Here is a 17,588-nt window from a genome sequence, read left to right as displayed (position 1 = left end):
GAGAAGAAAAGGCATATGTTCATGCATACATGCCAGCTCTGTGAAATATTAATACAAATGTTCTGCAAACACAAAGATAAATAAGAACTGGTCCCCACCTCAAAGGACTCACATTCTAGTGAGAGAAACAGATGTAGAAGTATGTTCAGGGACCAAAAAGGGCAAATATGAACCAGATAAATACAGCAGGGGAGGACAAACACTGTGGAATAGCAATGAAGCAAATGGGAAAGTGTGTGCATAGGAGGTGTGAATCTCGAGAGAGAAAAAGAAGTTGGATTGTGAACTTCCCAGGATTTGTTAAGACATCATGCTTTATCCCTAAGAGGCTGGGGATGAAATATTGACAATTGCTTTTGACGTGGGTTTTGAATGGGTGGAAGACAAAACTGAAGTCAGGGAGATTTATTAAAAGACCACTGCAGAAAGCTGGGCATGGTAGCACATGCCTGTAATCCAAGCTACTCGGGAGGCTGAGGTGAGAGGATTGCTTGACAAAATGACTACTGCAGGAAAACCTTTTCAAAAAGAAAGAGACTCTTAAAGCAGTCTAAGTGAGAAAGTATTGGGCTCAAATTACAGGCATGACATTGGAGCTGGAGAGAAGCAAATGGATTGAAAAAAATACTTTAAAAACAGAAAAGATGTAGTGATGGTGAGATGTGGCAGGAGTGATAGAGAAGATTGCCAGGTGCAGGGAATTTAAATAACGATAGGGCAAGTTTGTGAGGCTAAATGATATTTCACTTTTGTACAAGTTACTTTTGAGGTATTTATTTATGAGACATCATTGTAAATATCAATAATGAATTCAGCACATTTTCAGTTGCAAGTAAATAACGCAGTATATAAATGCTATTAGTATTGGATAATTTAGCCCCACGTAAACTCCTCAATTGTTGGTGTCAGAGCTGCAGCAGTAATAGCAGCAAGGAGGGGCTTGTTTGAGAGCTTCTTCAGTTCTGTTATTAACGCTGTCTGAAGACATAATTTCCCATAGTAACATTTGCAATATAGTTACCATTCATGAGTTGCTATGGTGTCTGTGGTATAATTGCTAAGAGTTCTTGTCTTTGGCTCACCTGGGAAAGTCAAGCAGACTGAAATGAATTATATGCCTAAGGTTTTTTTGTTTTTTTCAGAAAAACTCCATGGTTCATGTCATCTATATACAGTCCTTATTAATAAACAGATGCAACCTTGAAACCCACAGCTTCTCACCCAGCTCTTGCTATGGCTCTCCGAAGTCTGGCTCTTAGAACTTCCTGTCTGGAAGTTTCTTCATTCCTTACTGGTTTTCCCACCTCCATTCAGACACTCATCTCAAATCTGTCATATTTTGTACAATTTTTTCCCTGTGATATATTTATTGAATAAATGATTAAAATGAATAAACTTGCAAAAGCTGGATTTACGTGGTTTAGGTTTCTTAAATGCATTGTTCTACACCTTTTTCCTCATAACCAAACATTTCAGTGACTTTCCATTGAATAGATTCAGAATTTAGATTCAGCATCTTTACCCTGAAATTTAAAGCCCTTCCACAATCTTGTTCCTAGTTACTTTCTGAAATATCTCTTTCTGTACTTGTTCTTGCAAATGCTTCTGTGCAAAGGATCCATGTACTTCCCCCTGAACAAGTCATATGTTTTTCTCCTGAATCTCTGCCCTCAGCATATTCTTTGGCCAAAATGTCCCACTCCATCTTCACTACTCTTCCAAATTCTTACCTTTTCTTTGCAACCTGGCTCTGGCTCCATCTCCTTCATGAAGTTTCCATGAAGCCTCCAGCCCACCAAGACCTCTTCTTTCTCTGAATCTCTGAAGTATTTATCATCTACCCAAACTTCCTACTATCATGCATAGTGTTGCCTCTTTTTCTTTTTGCAATATTACACATCTGCTCTGCTTGTTATTGGCATAACCATCCTTGAGGGTAAAGTTAACACTTAAGCAGACAGAAATTGAAAATGTTTCATATGGCCCTGTGCCCATGCAAAAAAGACTCTCAGTTAAAACCTCCTGATGATGGTGGCAGTGATGCGGTCTGGCACTAACTGGGTTTGGTTTAATAATTATGCTGCATTTTGAATGTGTAATATGTAGCATGCATATAGAATTGTACTATTAAGAGTGTGAAAGTGAGGTTACCCTCTGAAAGGTAATTCTCCAGTAAAAGGCACTCCATCTGTAGACATTGCCTTAAAATTACAACGTTTCTCTGGTCAGAGAGAAGTATCCAGAATTTGCTTGAATAAAAAAGAATATTATAACCTCATCTATGATACTAACATATCTAAAGATGGATATGCTACTGGTGGTTATGATCTGTTTAGATTTAAATACAAGGAAGCTCACAGAAGATGTTAGCATGTTCATAGGCTGGGGAGGATAGAGAGGAAAGAGAAGGATTTTGGCATAAGAGGTGGATCAGGGGAAGAGGAGGAGGATGGGTGGAGTAGGTGGAGGAGGAGGGAGAGAGGAAGGAAGAGGAGAGAGGGAGAAAGAAAAAAGAGAATGAGAATGTATTAACATTTGGTCAAGGCTTACGTTCTTAACACCAAAGTTGTAATCTGTTGTAAAAGGTAGCTCAAAACCATTCACTTTCCTCTGATTACCAACAATCCTCTAATTATTCAAGAAAAGAGTGGGCCCATGTGGCACGCAAACTTAAACTTTCTTTGAGTCCCTGCTCAGCAACAGTCCTTATCATAAATTAACATACCAGCAAAATGTATTTGGCTACAAAACTCTTTGTAGATGGAACATTTACCTCCAAACTAGTGTTTGATCAAATATATGTCGGAAAATGATCCATTAAATTGCTCTAGTACTTTCTTTAAAGAAAAGGAAATCCTATTTAGATGAATAACAAAGTACTATTTAAATGATTTTTAACTTGGCCCTTTTTGCAAATATTCAATAAATCATAGGTATATAAATTTATATACAAAATTATGTCAGGAATTATATGTGAAGTTTACACATAAGTATTCTGCTCTTTGATGAAAGGGGAAACCAGATGGTTGTCAACATTATCATCAGCAAACATTTGTTCACAATCAAGGCCTAATAATTCACAATTGCAAAGATGTGGAAACAACCCAAGTGCCCATCAATACATGAGTGGATTAATAAAATGTGGTATATGTATACCATGGAGTTCTACTCAGCCACAAAAAACAATGGTGATCTAGCACCTCTTGTGTTATCCTGGATAGAGCTGGAGCCCATTCTATTAAATGAAGTATCACAAGAATGGGAAAACAAGCACCGAATGTACTCACCATCAAATTGGTATTAACTGATCAACACTGAAGTGCACATATACTAACAGCATTCATTGGGTGTCAGGCAGATGGGAGGGGGGTGGAGGGGATGGGTATATATACACCTAATGGGTGTGGTGAGCACCATCTGGGGGATGGACACACTTGAAGCCCCGACTTAGGTGGGGCAAAGGCAATATATGTAACCTAAACATTTGTACATCTGTAATAAGCTGAAATAAAAAAAAATAAAAAAAAAGAATCAGGGCCTATCATAGCACTAGTAGCAATGGGCCCTTCATAAAAAGAAACACCATGGGTTCTAACTCTTAGCTACTTTCAAATTCATGGAAAAGCAAAATATACACATGCAACAAGAAGTAAATTACACAATATAACACAAAATTATTATATAGTAGATCAAATCTCACATATACAACAGCATAGAGATTGAATTATTAGTTTTAGGAAATGAAAAAGAGCTTAATATAATGAAAAACTCAGGTTTTATAAAGAAGAGATATTTGGAGAAAAACTCACCTGGCAAACATTAGCTGAGTGAGCCTGGGTAAATTACTCAACTCTCTATGTCTCAGTGTCTTCATCTTGAATATGCATATAACTCTGTCTACAGTGCAGAGTATACACACTCTTGCACAAAAGACCTATGTTGAGCCTGATATTCAATTTAGGGTAGTTATTATATTATTTTATGGGTATTGTCATGTTGGATTTAACAGATAGAGACATGATATATTTAGAGGTACAGTTATCCTTCCTTACCTATTTCTGCGGAAGAGACTTTATAAAGATTATCTCTAGCAGTATCTTAATTTCATACTAAATCTTTTCCCCAGAATGAATAAATCCTTTCTAATGAAATGTTCCACTGCTCACTCAGGGGTTTCATAATCATTCAGTTCAAAACCTCTTGCACACATTTTATCAAACTCTCAGCCCCTGGCATGATTTTGCTTGCCTTTCCATTCAGCTCCATAGTCTTTCACTTCAGTGCTACTTTCCCAAGCACAGTACATCCCTGACTCCCTTTGCCAAATCTTTGAAAGCTTTCATTCAATGCTGGTTAGTGTACTTTCTACCTCTGATTACAGTTTTCTAATCTACACTCTCTTCCTTTACACCTCAGCTGATGATCTAGATTCTGCCTTCACTGAGAAGACTGGACCCACCCAAAACCAGTAGTCTACAAAGCACTGGCCAGAAACTCTTGGAATTGTCTTTGGTTTATCCCCATTCTTCTACTAATATGGTTTTAGATGGCATGTGGTGGATTAATCATGACAGTCATTTTTTAAGTATTATTTGACCATGCTAAATGCAGTTTTAATTCTAACTTTTTAAAATCAATGATAGTCTCTTTTATAAAATATAGATAATAAGAAAAGGTTAAAGGCATAATTATAGATACTCCTTGATTAATGTTAGGGACTCCCAAAGACAGTCTCTGTGAATATACATTAGAGTAGTATTTCCAAATTAGAGATTTATGACAATAGATCAGGATGATTGATTTTCTACTCTAAAATATATGTTAATATTTCATTTAGTGACTTTCAATGTATTGTATTAATTCCAAGACTGCAATTTTGGTAAGGAAAACCATTCTGGTAATCTTTGGTTGCTAAGAAAATGCTGTTCACCTCAATATCAAGGCAGTCAGCAATATGACTATAATAGGAAGTACAATATATTATTAAAAAGAACATTATCTCAAAGTTACAATCCTAACCATAACTCACAGAACTGTCATTGTCCTAAGAAGGAAGTTGTTGATAGAAATAGATTAGACCAGGATAGAGAATCCAGAAATGAATCCACATATCTATTGTGAACTTATCTTTGACAAAGGTGCCAAGAACATACAGTGGGTAAAGGGCAGTCTCTTCAATAAATGGTGCCTGGAAAACTGGATATCCACATGTGGAAGAATAAAACTAGCCCCTTATCTCTTTCCATATACAAAAATAAAATAAAATGGATTAAAGACTTACATTTAAGACCTGAAACTATTAAACCACTGAAAGAAAACTTTGGAGAAATGCTTCAGGCCATTGGTCCAGGCAAGGATTTTTTGAGTAATACCCCCAAAGCACAGGCAACCAAAGCAAAATTGGAGAAATAGGATCATACCAAGCTAAAGAACTTCTGTACAGCAAAGGAAATAATCAATAATGGAAGAGACAACTTACAGAATGGGAGAAAACATTTACAAACTAATAACTAGAATATATAAGAAGCACCAACAAAAAAATCAAACAATTCAATTAAAAAATGTTCAAAAGATCTGAATAGACATTTCTCAAAAGAAGACACATAAATAGCCAACAGGTATACGAAAAAGCTCAACACCATTAGTCATCAGAGAAATACAAATCAAAACTACACTGAAAAATATGTACACTCCCCAGTTAAAATGACTTTTATAAAAAAGGCAATAATGCATGCTGGAGAGGATGTGGAGAAATGGAAACCCTTGTATACTGTTGGTGGGAATATAAATTATCACTATGGAGATAAGTATGGAAGTTCCCCAAAAAACTGAAAGCAGAACTACCATATGATGCAGAAATCCCACTTCTGGGTATATATCCAAAGGAGGGGAAATCAGAATATTGAAAAGATATCTGCATTCCCATGTTCATTGCAGCACCATTCACAATAGCTAAAATTTGGAATCAACCTAAGTGTCCATGGCTGGATTAATGGATAAAGAAATTATGGTACATATATACAATGAACTATTACATATCCATAAAAAAAGAATGAAATCTTGCCACTTGAAATAACATGGATGGAACTGGTGAACATATGTTAAGTGAAATAAGCCAAGCTCAGAAATACATCTTTCTCATGTTCTAACTCATATGTAGGAGCTAAATATTAAAAACAATTTCTCTCATGGAAACAGAGTAGAATGATGGTTACCAGTAGCTGGGAAGGATAGCAAGTGGGGAGGGGGATAAATTAGGGATGGTCAATGGGTGCAAAAGTGTAGTTACATAGATAAGATGAAAATATTTCATACAACAAAATGGCTATAATCAGCAATAAGTTAGGGTACACTTTAAAATAATTGGAACTGGAATATTCCTAACACAAAGAAATGATAAATGCCTGAGGAGACAGCTTAATTTCCCTGGTTTGATTAATTCACATTGTTGCCTATATCAAAGCATCACATGTACCTTATAAAGATACACAACAATTCTGCACCCATAATAATTGGAAAACATAAAGAAATAAATTAGACCAAGATTTTCTCAAAGAGAATGAAGAAGAAAAATACTTATTAAAGTGAATAATAATAATTGCTACCACAACTACCATTATTGAGTGCTTATGAGGCATCAGGCATTCTGCTAAGCCCTTTCCTTAAATTATCTCATTTACTTCTTAGACCAGGGGTTAGATTTGGCTTTAAACAAATTAACTTCTAGGTAGACCTGCTACAAATGTAGATTTTACATAATACTACTACTAATATAGTAATAACTTATTTATAATGTATCAGATACTGTGCTGAGTGTTTTATATCAATGATCTCATTTAACCTTACAATTGCACCCTGAGGCCACTACTAATATCTCCATATTACTGATTAGAAATTGATGATCACAAAATTTGTAATCAGAGCTAGGATTCAAACTCAGGCCTTATTAAAGCCAATACCTATAAACTTGATAATTCATAGGCCAGTCACAATTTGCTATAAATTGCCTCCTCAAAAAAGAGCAGGGTAGCTTACTGTGATTGTAACAGTCTAGTAAATTCTATCCAAAAGAATGTATACACTCAGCAGTTAGAAAATGGCAAATCTTTCTCCCAAGCATTTGAGACGTATAAAAAAAAGTAAAAATGAAAAGTTTGCGAAAGTATGTGGAAGAGAACTATATTCATTAAAGCCAACAAGACATGTAATAAATGTTTTTCTGTTTTTTTCTTACTTTTTTTTTAGATTAAATCCTCCATACTATCATATATTGTATGGGTACTATTATATGATACTCTATTACTAAAAAATGGCAGTATTGATAACCATGAGAGGGTAAGACAGTCTTCATCAAAAAAATGTATAGGGTGAGCCAATACTAACTGGTCCTACCAACAAGAGAGAGATTTGCTTCCTACTGTTAAAAATATAGAAGTTTGATCTTAAGCACAGGTTTTGATACTCATTCAGTCAATCATCATACATATTTATTGAGTATGTATTAGGCTCTGGAGTTAGGCCTTAAAGAAGAAAAAGAAAGATCATGGCCTCAAGAATGTTACCTTTCAGTGCATAATATCTATATTTCCCTAGTCTGCATATTTAGAAAGAAGTTCTTGGATTTTTCCCAGACCGTATGAGAACTTCTCTGAAAATAGATGATTCAGTCATATAAAATATACTGACTCTGATGCCTACTGGGAGCCTTACAACAATGGCAAGTTTCAATAAAATAACTGGAGTGAAAATGATGCTGTGACTGAGGAGATTCCTCTGCTAGAGGTGCTAATGTGCCCTGGCTCATTAGAGGATTGTATCAAAGCAAGCTGAGCTAAAGTTCACATTTTTGTGTTTTGTGTCTTCTTTAGGCTCCCTTCCCTAGTTATTTTCCATAGCCTTAAAGTGTTCCCTATTATTTTGACCACATGTGCATTGTAATGGAAAAGATGTGATACTTTCAGCAGAATTACTTAATTAGGTTTAAGTAAGCAGTACGTGCCAAGTAGGCTAGGTTTGCTTTCTAGCCATAAAAATGTGCCTGCAATGCATGCCGTGTTCCCGAGGAGGAAACATAGTGATTGATGTGATGATAAAACGATGAAGGGAAGGATAAAGCCTGAGAGAAAAAAAGCCTCAGAAGAGAAATAAAGTAGGGTAGCAGCTGCCCTCATCTTAATTGAAGCATAAATTTTAGGAACAGGATTTGAGCTTTAGTTTTAAGCACATACTGAGAGAGACTTTAGTGTGTGTATGTTTGTGTGCACGCATGGGTGTGATGAAAAACACTTAAGTTAAATTTTTTTCATCCTTTTTATGAAGGGTTTCTAAACTATTTTTTAAAAAGGAAAAAGTTGCATATGTAGAAGTGTACTGATTATCACTAGAAGGCATTAATTTAGTCAGCATTTAACAGAGAATAACAGAATCCATGACAGACAGGAACTGTTCTAGGTGCTGGTTATGCAGTAGCCTAGAAACCACAAAACATTTCTGCATTCATGGAACTGAATGCTTTTAATTTATCTTTATTTCTGCACATACCTTCCCTGCTCCCATGCCACCCTTTGCCAGAATCAATTTTTTAAAAAAATATAGATATATTACATTGCTTTTGTATTTATAATCACCATAGCTGTGCACGCAAAGCACTCCAGTCCAGCCTCTGCTTGCATCTCTCCCTATAACCCAGTGTCAAGCTTTCCATTCTTCAAACATAACATTTACTTTTACACCACGGTGATTTTTTCAGACTGTACTCTGAGCCTCTAATGCCTTCATACTGATTTCCCATCAAGTAAAATTCTCCCCAATTTATTGTGTGCAGTTGAAATGCCCCTTAAACCTTCTAATACTTTTTAATACTTTCAATAGTCCATCTTAATTTCTGAAGAATTTTGCTTGAAATATATCATTAAAGTTTTTATTCATTTTTCCTGGAATAAGATGTCCACATGTCTGGGGTTTTGTTTTTTTTTTTTTTTTCTGTCGGTGGGAATTTCTTGAGGACATGGCAGGGGAGGTTTCTATTTTGTTTCTGGGCACACATTGTTTTACATGTGTTAGGCATTTAAAAATGTTTAGAGGGAAAATAAATTTGCAGTCAAAAAATATTTAAGATTCACATGAGACTTTTCATGATAAAATCTTAAATTCTCAAGATTTTATTTCACAGGTCCTCATGATTAAGAGTTGCACAGGTTAGAATGCCCATTGCTCTCTGTAGAGAGCGAAGGATATATTATGGACACAGGTGCTATTTAAATGTTTTTCATGAACTACCTTGGAGACTGTATATCTCGTTACATGGGCATACTATTATCAGAAATGCTTAGGAAAATCTCACATTTTATATCCTGTCTTTGTAACTTACCATTGCTTCTATGTATGAGCATATAGTACTGTAACCCTGAGCTAGGCAAACCTTTACTTTAAAAATGCTTTAAGAAAGAAATATTGCTTCCAAGCTTAGGAACAGTGCAGGATTTATGGCTTTGTTATAAACTTCTGAGAACAGAATTGGGAAGCCTTGACACTCTTTTTACTTTACAGAGAAGCTAGCATACATCACTATAAAAAAAAAACAAACATGTAACTGCCATTCGTATAACAAAGGATAAAAATGAATTTAAAACTAATATATTGTCCATGTCCCGCCCATCCCCCCGAGTCAGAGTATATGACCTGAACTTATGTACCCCCATGATGAGCTGAAATAAAAAAAATAAAAAATAAAAATAAAACTAATATAAACCTAAAACTGCAATGTATTAATTTTATGTTCACTTTAGAAGAGTTAACTGTGAAAACATATGAATTCACTATCAAATTTTTGTGTTCCAGAGGACACTTCTAAATCATACATTTTTATGTGGAACAGTGAAATGAACTATCTCTGTACGTCCTAATTAACAAGATTCACTTCAAAGGTGTGTGTGAAGAGAAGTTATGTTTCTTTATAATACCTAGACCAAAATTACTTGTTATACACTTTCCTCATGTTGATTACTTACACAGTTCAGAAAGATAAAATATTCTAAAGAATGAAAACACATGTTTCACAAACAGAGGAAAGCTCTTTGAGACAAGATAGTTACTAATTGCATTATTACATAATTATTTTCCTTCAAAATAGACTAGTTGAGTGCATACTCTCCTGATATCATCTTATATACAAATATGCCATTAGGGAATTTAAAAGAGATGTTTTTTAAACTTTAAAGAATTGATTGTTTTCAAACACTTTAGTAAGTCCTCATTTACATCCAAACAATTGTTAGGCTGTACTTTATTGACTGACTTCCATTTACTTTATTTTCAGAAAGTAAGAAAGCTGTGTTAGTAAAAAGCTTAAGGAGTTCAAACATTAGTGATATAGAACAACCTCCTCCTATTATTTTCTAAATTAATGAATTTTTCTTGTATTTTCTCTGTTTCTATACTTGAACTTAAAGAAAATTTTGCTTTGTGATGCATACAATTCAAAGAAGCTGTCCAAATTTTGATGGTCTTAAAGTCATAGGAGAAGAATAACTTGTGTTTTCCCCAGGAAATTGTTGATAAGTTTAAATTATATTCTAGGGGAGGAAGAGAGTTAAAAAGAAAGATAAGAAGATCTGACCAAAATACGGATAATAGTTGAGAAGAGTTTCCAGAATGCAATAGGAAAAGTATATAAAAAGAGTACTTGAATAAGAGTGTAATAGTTTAAATTCTCAGAGTCACAATAATGATAATGTCATTGTATCACCATCTTAAATAATACCTGAATAGAACTTAGAATGATAAATACTTTCAAAGAAATAAAAGGCAGAATAATGGTATAATCTTCTGAATTGGAGTAACTTTGAAGCATATTTATAAGATCACATGCCATGAACTGATATTAACATTTCCATATTGTATAAAATATAAATACTTAAAGGCAACATTTTCTCTACTGCACCTTCAAAAGTACAACTGTTTATGCCATTCGAGTTCAGAGTAGTTACTTAAAGAGAAAATCTCTATAGCTTGCAATTTTTGACTATTGCATTAAACAAGCATCTATAGTATCCTTGTGTCTGCTTTATGTGTATCTTAAAATAGCTCCACCTTCCTCTTGAAAGAAAAGGGACTTAATTATTACTATATACATTCTCTTGAATCCAAGGGAGCCCCATTCTTCAACAACCTGCTTTAGAGGACTTAGAAAACAAATAGAAAAGCTATATATTATTCAACACATCTTGGCAGCACACTAAAGCCCTTACAGCAAATGATAAATGATCAGGTGTCTCCCTTGAACCTTACCTGGTTTACTCTTTTTAAAAATCCAACCCTTGCCGTCTACCACGCAAAGCTCTTGGCCACTGGGTGAAATCCAAACTGAGTAGTTGATCATGATAATTCCAACATGTCATGGGCAACAGCATCTCTCAGAGTCCCACAAGCCAAATGCTTGAAACGAACCTGAAACAAACAAGATGTTTCTTCATTTTAATTGAAAAATAGTGAACCATGTCCTAGGTCCAGGAGGCATCACAACTTAATCAATAAGGGAATCAGAAAGGAGTGTGTGAGGGGCTATAAATGCCTCTCAAGATGCTCATAAACATAAAAACTGGAAGACTGAAGTTTGTGTGCTACAGAAGGTGTTTTTGCAGAGTGCATGCTCCTCTTCACGTTATTATTGATCCACTTAACCTGCCAGTATTAAAAATAATTATTGATATTAAAATTCAGACATATTAAAGTGTGTACTATTTCTCCTCCTTCACGTAGGTGATCACTTGCAGTAGGGGTACTCAGAGTACTTTTCTGACTCTGCCCACAATATTCTCAGGGTAACTGGCAATTAGATAAAACAGGGCAAAACCCATTAGCTGCTAGAGCAAAATCTACATGATAGTATGGATCAAGGACAGTTTCCCTTGTTAGTTCTGACACTTAAGTCAATGTCAATATATTCCTGATGTAAACAACAACTCTTATCGCACTGATGCCTGCCACATAAATAACTCTTCAATAGAAATTTGGGAAGATACTAATGAACAGAGTTGCTTATTGGTCTTCCCAGGGTAGCTTTTAATAACTATTTATTAGTTTCTTTTCTCAGCTACAACAACCATATTTAGTGATGCATATACAAAACGAAATTTATTATTATTACTTTCTAAATAGTGCACAGAAAGGGCTGAGATGTTATTCTAAGTCCACAGAGGGACTCACATGAGTGATTGTGCTCTGCAGCATCATGGACACAGGTGCAAAAACTGATTTTAACAAGCTACAAAATGATAAATCCTCATGCACCTGTGATTAGAGCTGCAAGTATTCCCAGAAGTTGGTGTGAAGACTTTGTTAAAAGGCACAGCAGTGATATATCCTATTGTGCCATTTCAGCAAGAATGGTAAGATGGAAAAGGGTTGAAGTTGAACATATACCTTGGACTAGAATGTAGCACTTCAAAATAAGCCTTAAAAAAAGAGATGTGTATCATCTGGACCCTAAATGACCATTTAAAAACTGATTTTAACAAGCTACAAAATGATAAATCCTCATGCACCTGTGATTAGAGCTGCAAGTATTCCCAGAAGTTGGTGTGAAGACTTTGTTAAAAGGCACAGCAGTGATATATCCTATTGTGCCATTTCAGCAAGAATGGTAAGATGGAAAAGGGTTGAAGTTGAACATATACCTTGGACTAGAATGTAGCACTTCAAAATAAGCCTTAAAAAAAGAGATGTGTATCATCTGGACCCTAAATGACCATGCTGCAATTTAAAACAGGAGTGTTATGTTGATGCTATCAGGTACCCATAAATGCCCATGCACTCAGACATGTACACATGATTAAAATTTTCTCATCTGATGATCCAAGATCTGGTATTTATTAACCTAAAACTCTAGTCAACTTTTAGATGCAAACTGTTTTCATTGGAGTCAAACACTTTCCTACACCTTATCTTCTTTGAAGATACTCTGAAAATCATCAAATCAATTATCTTATAAAACAAACCTGTTTTCATGAGTGGTAATGCTTTTTCGGTCTTTTGGCAGCCATGCAGGATTTTGGGAAAAGCCATATACTAGTGGACCAGATGACAGGGAAGTGTTTATAGACGTAATTCCCAAGGTCCAAAACTGGCTTTGAAGTGAGGAATTTTTGAAAGCTACTTGCTGTGGCAGCACCCATCTGTGACCTAGTGCCACTTCTCATACTTTGGTTCTGCCACTTACTATAAAAAAGTGAAAGTGTCAGAATAGCTACTTGCTTTATAAAATGGCTTTATTTCATTTTACAGAAGTGATGCTATTAATCCCTTCTCAGAAGGGGTAGTTTTGTGTATTTTCTTTTTCAGTAGTGATGGTTTTCCACTGACCATTGATTATTCATTAACCCAATTATCCATTCCACAAATTCTCCATCATGCCAGGCATGGGATTAGGTGCTACAGATACAAAATGAAAAGACACATATTCTCTCTATGAAAAGATTACCAACCATTCTATTCTGATTTGTTAACATTTACTTGTAACCAAGAAAGGCAGCAACACTACATCAAATCAAAATAATTTAGACTTATAAACAATCTGCTATGTGACCAGAGCAGAGAATTTTATGAAGTCAGTGAGTATAGCACTAAAAGTCAAGGGAAAATCTACAATACAAATGATCAGTTTACACAGCTGATGCATGTGAGGTTTTTACAGTATATGATGGTTTTGTGTAACCCTTAAGTCTTGTTCCATAAGCTCATCTAGCTGAGTTAAAATGAATCAGAAAACCCAACAACTAAATTTTGATAGTAACATTTCTGGCATTCAACACAGAATCACTGCCATCCAACTTCTGTGTATAAAGAATCACAATACATTCCTGTGTGATCCACATCACACCCAAGTTAACAGAGTTTTTTTCTTTTTTTCCATGTTTGGGGGAGAGGAGCTATTGTCTTGTACAAGTTGTTTTACACAATTTTTGTATTATTATTCCATTTGTTTTCTCTAAGAGGACATATAAAAGTACCAATTCCATGACATTGGTTTGAAACTGTACTTGAACACCAACTTTCATTATGAAAAAATGATTTTTTCACTTATCTCTTCAAATAAATTATGAATGAAAACAAAAGGTAAGAATATTTTGATATTTTAATTATTATTAGAAATATTCTTAGAAATTAATGATTTTTACTGATATCAATATGGTTTCCAAAGATTTTAATCTTCTATTTTCTCATCTTATGATATTTTCTGAGCCTCTGCTATTAATGGGATGAGTAGTATGAACACAAAGTATGTTTTAAAATGCTATTCTTATTTTAGAGAAACTTTTATTACTTAAAAACGAATTATGAGTGAACATATTTTATTGTATGTAAATTATACATCAATAAAGTTTGTTTAGATGCTTTAAAATGAATTTTTGACAATGTTCAAAGAAGTGCCAGTTAGGGACATGGTACACGGAAGCTATTGAAAAAATACTGTTATACATAAATTTAAAACAAAATGATAGCCAAATAAAATTTGAAAAAAGTGCAAGAAATTCAAACATGCACAAACCCTGTATTCTTGTTTTTTGGTCAGGCATTAAGTGCCCTGTTATTGAATTTTGGTATTCTTTGCCTTTCTTTATGCACACTACTACTACCCTTTTAGTTTATCTTATTGCTTTGAAGAAAGCTTTCCAAAGGATCCCCTCAGCGCTTAAGGACTCATTTTATAGGCTATTGATTTGTACTTGTTGACATGTTGCTCTTTGAACGTTATCTCAGGGATGCGCTTCATCTTTCCCATGGAGGCGTGTTGCAGGGCCCTCTGGGTAGCCAACAGAAGAGCGCTCAGCATTATGTGAGCTCCATGCAGTTGTTAAATGACTGCTTAGTCTTGGTGCATTTTGCCAGCTTTTTGTCTAAGTCATTCATTTTCCCCCTCAAACATCAAAAATATAATCATTAAGAATGTAGCTAAATTATCAATGATCAGTGTTGAGGCTTTCTGCCTTAGAAATTTCAAATCTGTCCCTTTTAATCAGTGATTTTTGGAAAAGGAGGGCACCACCATTTTTTATTCACAAAATTTTTGCTTCTAAATTGTTTTTTTCTTCATTTAGTTGGATGAAAAGTTCACAAATTCTTTCTCAGCAGACAGAGATCAGCAACAACCGCCACCAACACTTCTAAGTGTCAGTTGTTATCTGTTTTTTATGGATTTCTCATTTAATTTTCTCAAAAACTATGTGAAGTATTACAATAATGCACACTCTATGGTTATATAAATAAGGATCAGAAAGTTTAAGTTACTGGCTCAAGGACAGAGCTTTTGAAAAATAGAGCTGAGATTCCAGTGGATAGTGCTGTACTGTCAATTAATAAATCCCTAGAGATCGACTTTAAAAGATTCTCTCAATTTACAGATGAAAAGCTTCATCTCAGGGAAGTAAAGTGACATATCAGAAGACGTTCTCAGTAAGGTCTGGATGAGTATGTAGACCCGTGCTGCTGCCGTCTCTCCAACACACCGCTCTCCAACCCAGCTTACTCAGCATGATGTCCAAACAATTTTATAGCTTTCCAATTCACTTGATTTTAAAGAACCATGTTTGGTAGTTTTTATTTTAGAAAGAAGAACTAAAGCCAACAAACAAAATAACAGGATTTCTGAGTACACAATTTTAAATGAGTTTATTTTTTTTGAAAGTAACAGATGATCTCTCTCTCAAGCCATTCTTTTCAATGAAAAAACACATAGACACAAGAAGACTGAGTTGATGACCGACAAGTGATAAAAATATAAATAGCACACTGGTGTTTTGCTGATGCCTATTTTGTATGTTTAGCTACATTATTAGTAATCACAGGCTTGAAATAATCTTCCAAAATATTCATTTGCTATTATTTTCATTTCAGAACCCAGCAGGAAGCCCTTTAAGGGACCTAAAACAAGATCTAGGGTAATTCTATCAATTGCTGAGAATCCAGTGCCTAATACTCAAACGCAAACAATTCTCCATGTTTCCATTTTTACTCAAAGATGTCTAATTATGAATTTCATTATGATCTAGAAACTTTGCTAATTAAAATAGGCCATATTCCTGTTTGCATTTTGTTAAAATGAGGCCTCAATTAGTCACATTCCCAAATTTTCCACAACCGAAACTTGCCTCCATCCTTTTTCCTTTTCTTCCCGAGTGCTTTCTCCCTTCTACCCTCCCTCACTTCCTCTTTCCTTTTTTTCCTACATTGTCTTTTTTTCTTCCTTCCATCCTCCCTTCTTTCCTCTCCTTTTCAGCTTTTTCATTTCAACAAACATTTAAACATCTATTAAATTCCTTACAGAATGTTGGGCTCTGAGAACAAGACAAGTACAAAGAGTCAGTTCCTGCCTCGGTGCTGCTGCTCATTGCCTAGTAGTGTTAACAGAGAAGTAAACTGATATATCATGGAAGAAGAGGAGGGATACAACCTGCATTGATTCTTTCAGAATATGTCAACTTTGAGTAGAAAAATAGTTCATAATTTGATCTTGATTGCCTTGGCTTGGACTGGTCAACTTACAAACAAAATTTAATCACCACCAGGCAGTTTCCAAATACCTCACATACTCTGAGTTTTCTGTGATTTAGAGGGAGATCTTTTAAATTCTTAAAGATTACAAACTGAAATGTCTCAGGGTCAGGTGTATCACTTAACTGTGAATTCGGCTTGTCTGACCATAATAAAGAGTCAAACCATCAGCCAACGGTGAAGTGGAGAAAGCAAGCTTAGCCTAAGGACATTACAAATAATATTTGAAACACCATTTTGCCAGACAGAATACATTTGTGGACTGGTTTTGGTCCTTGGTTGCCAGTTTTAGGTCTTGCTTTACAATTATTAAGGAGTCATCCCCTGCTGCTGTCATACACTATTGGTCCTATTCCCCTGCTTTTTGGTAAAATCCATGCTAAATAGATATTTCTCCCTGAGAATTCTTTCTAGTGCAGGGGGTGGAGGGTACTCTCTGGATTAGCTTATCAAAATCACCAGTGTCATTAATAATGTGGATTATTGGGCCAGGCACAGCGACTCATGCCTACAATCCTAGCACTCTGGGAGCCTAAGGTGGGATGATTGTTTGAGCTCAGGAGTTCGAGACCAGCCTGAGTAAGAGCAAGACCCCATCTCTACTAAAAATAGGAAAAATTAGCTGGGCATGGTGGTATGTACCTGTGGTACCAGCTATTTGGGAGGCTGAGGCAGGAGGATTGCTTGAGCCCAGGAGTTGAAGGTTGCAGTGAGCGAGGCTGATGCCACTGTACTCTAGCTGGGGTAACAGAGTGGACTCTGTTTCAAAAATAATAACAATAATAATGATGATGATGACGTGGGTTTCTTGGGCCATGCCCCAGAACTAGTGAATCACCAATTCTGAAATGAAATTGGGGATTCTGAAGATGACAGTTCTCCAGATTACACTGGATTTTCCTGCAATATGACCTAGCTTCACAACCATCCTCATTCCTGTTCATATGCCTATTTTGTAAGGTGCAAATATCCTTCTGCTAAATTCTTTTTCTGCTTAAGAGAGCCTGCGTCATTTTCCAATACTTATAACCAAAAAT

General features: G+C 35.3%; 1 protein-coding gene across 1 annotated transcript in view; it reads right to left on the bottom strand.

Annotated features, from left to right (window-relative positions):
• The window catches only part of LINGO2 (leucine rich repeat and Ig domain containing 2), a 283,113-nt gene extending 271,659 nt beyond the window's left edge, over positions 1–11,454 (bottom strand). Inside the window, exon 1 of the mRNA XM_045563036.1 lies at positions 11,290–11,454. The gene's annotated coding sequence lies outside the window, so the exon portion shown is untranslated. The remainder of the gene's footprint in view (positions 1–11,289) is intronic.
• Positions 11,455–17,588: the final 6,134 nt, after the last annotated feature.

Source organism: Lemur catta, chromosome 10, assembly GCF_020740605.2.
Source record: "Lemur catta isolate mLemCat1 chromosome 10, mLemCat1.pri, whole genome shotgun sequence".
Taxonomy (NCBI): Eukaryota; Metazoa; Chordata; class Mammalia; order Primates; family Lemuridae; genus Lemur; species Lemur catta.
This window is presented reverse-complemented; position numbering and strand designations above follow the sequence as displayed.